Genomic DNA, 5,190 nt, shown 5'->3' with positions numbered 1-5,190 from the left:
GCGGTGGTTGGTTCTGCCATGCCGGAAGTGACCGAGGCGGCGGCGGATGGTGGCGATGGAGGTGTGCTTGGCGCGGACGCAGGGGTGGCGGCGGGCTGCGGATGGAGCGCGGACGAGGAAGAGGATCGCCTGGAACCTGATACCAAGTTGTCAAGGACCTCGGTGCCCAAGACAGCAGGACCTCGACTACGTAGTTCGTAGTCTCGGTTGATAGGAGCGCTAGGGTTTTTGCCTAACTGCTCAATGGTGCAGGAGAAGAGATTAGGAGTAGAGGAGGAGGTAGGAGATAATGATTTATTGCCTGCGTCCAAGGGTGCAGATTACAGGATATATAAAGGCCTTATGGGCTTCTAACAAACAAGGAAACTAACTACTCCTGGACTCCTAACAAACTAGGAAACTAACTATTCCTGGACTCTAGGAACCAACGTAGGATCAGGACTCCTTGTCCCGATCATGCCTCGCCAGCTGTGGCCGTCGGCTGCTGCCCCTGGGCGCGCGACCCGCGCCTGTACGCAGCGCCCCACATGACACGATGCAGGCTTTAGTAAATTATATTCAAATGGCCACACCGAGTCACCGACAGCCATCTTAGACAGCATGCACCGCCATTACAAAATGTCCACTCGCAGTCGCAGGTAGGAAGATAATTTATTGCAAGTATGTTTGCTGCAACGCATGGGCAATCACATGCTTGTCACCCAGTACGAGGAAGAAAGTGGGTCATTCAGTCATTCTTCATTCTCGCCAATCATGACACGGGGTTCATGGTCATGACATTTGTTTTGCGCATCACAAGTGTGTTACCAATGCCATGCCAGCATCAGCACCCAGTTGGCCGCACTTACTTAAAAGTTGTGCTGTAAATCTATTGCGTAATCTCAAGGCTCCATCCATTTGGATTTCATCCCTACATTCTCTCTCTTTTTCCTCTCTAAAATGCACATACTGAATATATTTTGTCTGAATGTTTAGAGTATACAACGGCTGTGTACAGCCTGATCAAGTTCTGTTCTCAAGCCAATCACGAGAACAATATTTAATCTTATCATTAGTGATGCACTGCCATTACAAGAAGAATCACTTGACCCAACTTGAGGAAGAAAGTGAATCATTTTCCATACTCGTCAGTCATGGCATTTGCTTTATGCATTTGCTGCAAAGTGTGGTGTGGAAAATATGAGATGGCTAATAATGTGTTGTATTGATCTGACCCGTGTAGGGGTATATATAGAGGTACAATGGAGGGAGGGAGACTTGGAGTAGAGGACAAGTTAAACCTATCCTATTTCTATCTCCTATCTCTATCTTAAACGTAAATATACTTCTAACATGTGGCACCACAACCATGCCATTGATTGCCATCAGCACCAGCACCCAGTTGCAAGTTGATCCCACTTACTCTATTTTGCAAGCTGTTCTGTAAATCTATTCCACCATTTGATTCACATTGCCCCCGTTACAGCAAGATTGTCAAAGCTAAAACAAATTCTAGCAAATGCAGAAACAGATTTGGACAGGGTGGAGATTTGGGGCCAGCAAGTGAAGGGGAACGAGTGGGTACCTACCTTGACCGGGAGCCGGGATGGGGGTCTTGGAGGCTGACGTCACCGTTGTTGCTGCCCGCCGCCGCCCCGCTGGTCCTGCTGACGCCGGAGGTCGCCGCCGCTATCGACGGATGACGAGCAGTGGTGGTGGTAAGTTTGGGAGACTTGACAGCAGCCGCAGCACGAGTCGATCCGGCCGGCCAGCCTCAGAGGAAGGGTGGCGGCGGCGGCGGCCGGCCGGCCTCGGTGACCTCGGCAGTGAAGAGGAGATGCAGATTGGCAAAGTGCGGGTGGACTCGTTCTAAACTAAACTCTGTATTTGCCCTCAAAAGAAAAACAAAAAACTAAACTCTGTATTCATTCATGTTTTTCTTAAATCAACTCTATATTCATGTTGTGCGTACACTGCAGTGTACAACTCGGGCAACCTGAATGTCATTGAGACCAGTGAATAGTGGTGACCGTTCATCAGGCTTTGCCGCGGCAACATTCGATGATTTTGTTATCACTATGCTTCCGACTTTCCTTGCACTATTCTTGAACATTATAATATTACATTTGTTTGGAAATAACTGACACAATAGGGAAGCCAGCTCAGTGACGCACGAGCTTGCTCGTATGGTCATGAGCTCTTGCTTACAAGTGGTCTGATCATTCTTCCCGCAAAAAATAAGTGGTTTGATCATTCTCTAGAGAAACTAAATCCTCTCTTGTTGAACGATGTAACAATTATTGCACGTTAATAAAGAGAGAGGTACTATGTCAAAACAAATACACTGCCTTAATTACCTTGCTCAAGGAGAGGGCCAAGTTGATATGGGTGCACAAGGTGGGTCATGACGACGAGTAAGTCATTTTGTTGCTTCCTTTTCTTGACCGGTGCACCTCCTTACCAAAATTACGTATCCGGTGCTTAAGGTGCCAAATGGCAGTGTTTTTGTACAACACGTTGGAGCGAGCGAGTGAAGTAAACAGGCTAGCCCAAAACCACCTTCATGTGGAAACATGTTTTCAAAGTTTGAAGAAGCTTTCTGTCGGGCTCTTTTGGTTCTATATTTTTCGTTTTCGTTTTTTTTTTCTTTCTTCTTATTCATCATTATTTAAAAAATCATGAACATTTTTAAACCTTTTACAATTCATGCAACATTTTAAAATTTTAGAATATTTTTAAATGTTTTGAAGATTTTTCAAATCCGTAAAATATTTAGATCCGTTTTTTTAATAGGCACAATTTTTCAAGTTCATGAGGGTTTTTTAAATCTACGAACATTTTCCAAATTGGTGAACAAATTCATCATCCTTTTAAAATTCTTAAACTCTTTTGAATGTAACAAAAATTAATCTATCACGTCAAAAAAATCTATATAAAATAGGAAGTCATTTTCTTCATTAACCTGTAGCTACTAGTTCTTTTTGAAAATGGAGCTCGGAGGTCGAGTTTCGAGAGGAGAAAGCTTAACTAGTGTGGCTCGGACATTTCATCAAACACCTCATGTGCATAGGAGGTGAACTAGAGCACCCAAATGCCCTCCCCTCGCCGGCTTGACAAAAACAGAGCACTGTGGAGTGCTCTGCCGCGGCGGTGGGTATATGTAGGCAAGTTATTTGTCCCGGTTCGTGGCATGAACCGGGACTAAAGCCAACCCTTCTGTCCCGGTTCAAGCCACGAACCGGGACCAATGGTTGTGGGCCAGCAGCGAGGACCATTGGTCCCGGTTCATGGCTCGAACTGGGACAAATGGTTCCACACGAACCGGGACCAATGCCCACGAGGCCCCGGCCGGCCCCCTGGGCTCACGAACCGGGTCTAATACCCCCTATTGGTCCCGGTTCTTGAAGAACCAGGACTAATGGGCTGGCCAGGGCCGAACGGTAGCCCTGTTTTCTACTAGTGATATCATGAAGAATACTACCCACTTAAGATCTTTCGAAATCATGGGCCTTCCAAAGAGCAACTAAGTGTTGGGCATCAGTCTAAATGTTGAATTTCCTCTGTATGATTTGGAGAGTAAGTTCATACACAAGTCAATACTGGATAACTCTTGCGCTGTACGGCGCAAATTTTCTCAGTAGACTGGACAAACATGTCATTTTTTCTTATTAACATCTAACAATTGATCAATGCCTCTTGAGAATCAGAACAGAATGACTTGCATGTTATCTAGCAATTGGTTGCTGAACATGACACTTCTCCACAACCATTGCAACTAAAATGGGAAAAAAAAACTCTTGGCCCATATGATCCAAAATTCCAAATACCACAATGTATATATAGCAAATAAAAGAATTAGATATGCTGGAGAAAACATCATGTTATTGTCACTAGTTATCAGCTAAATTCATCTCTATATTTATGCTATCTTCTTGTTAATATCGTCCCTCAACTAATACTATGATATGAACAAGGAAGTCAAAATAACCAGAGAAGGCAAAGTAAATTTGTTATCTTCCTATTAATTAATTGATTATTAAACTATCATAGTAAATAAGTCAAAGGGCCAAATTCAACAACAAAGGTAAGAATCAAAAGGATCACTCGCAATCACTAAAGGTTGGCTCGAAATCTTCTGAGCTGAGCAACTTGCATGGCTCCAGATCTTCTGTGCCACAACACAAAGTGCGGCAATGGGGCGTACACGCTCCCAAAATAGTGTCTTCCAGCCCAAACAACTCAATGATGGTCAATTCGTTATGGGTAAGCGAGGTGATCAACAAACCAAAGGTGAGCCAAAAATTCTTGAAGTGGCGTTAGTTTATAAGGATTGGTAGTTAGCCATGGATCATGGGAATGAAGCACTAATGAAAAGATAAAAACATATGGCAATCAAAGATTAGAAATGGGTAGATAATATGAAAAGAAATTTTGATGGGACCAGATAGGTATAAGGCTAGATCAGTAGCAACAGATTTTAAAAAAATGGAATAGAACACTAGTAGAAAAAGGGCCTATAGACCCGGTTGGTGAGGGCCTTTAGTCCCGGTTCATGAACCGGGACTAAAGGGTCGGTACTAATGCCCTGACCCTTTAGTCCCGGTTCAATCCAGAACCGGGACAGATGGGCCTCCACGTGGCCTGTCCGCTGAGCCCAGGCAGGAGGGTCTTTGGTCCCGGTTGGTGGCACCAACCGGGACCAATAGACATCCACGCGTCAGCATTTCTGTGGCTGGGGTTTTTGTTTTTTTAAAAAGGGGAGGGGGGGTGGGGGTTTTGGGGGGTTAATTTAGATGTTTCATATATTGTATTAGCTAGCTAATTAATAGAGAGAAGTGTCCTCTCTTTTGTCCGTGCTTGGTCGACGCTACGTACTATACATACGTATAGAGAGGACTAGCTAGACACGCTAGCTAGCTAGTAAGCAAACAGAAGATCGTCATGAACATATATGCATACAGAGAGAAGTGATATCGACCACCTCTCCTTCTTCGAGAGATTGGTCGAACCACAAGTTCTCGTATATCTATCCGACACTACCGGCTACATATATACAATAATTATCTTTTACAAATATAATCTCCTAACATACGGACGTGTGGTCCACATAGTATTCTCCGTCTTCAGCGATCACGTGGTCAAGAAAGAATGCCGCCAATTCCTCTTGAATTGCTCGCAGGCGATCTGGTGCTAGGAGTTCATCCCGCATCC

This window comes from Triticum dicoccoides, chromosome 1B (genome assembly GCF_002162155.2).
Source record: "Triticum dicoccoides isolate Atlit2015 ecotype Zavitan chromosome 1B, WEW_v2.0, whole genome shotgun sequence".
In the NCBI taxonomy this organism is placed as follows: domain Eukaryota; kingdom Viridiplantae; phylum Streptophyta; class Magnoliopsida; order Poales; family Poaceae; genus Triticum; species Triticum dicoccoides.
The sequence above is the reverse complement of the archived record's forward strand: the minus strand, read 5'-3'. Positions refer to the sequence as shown.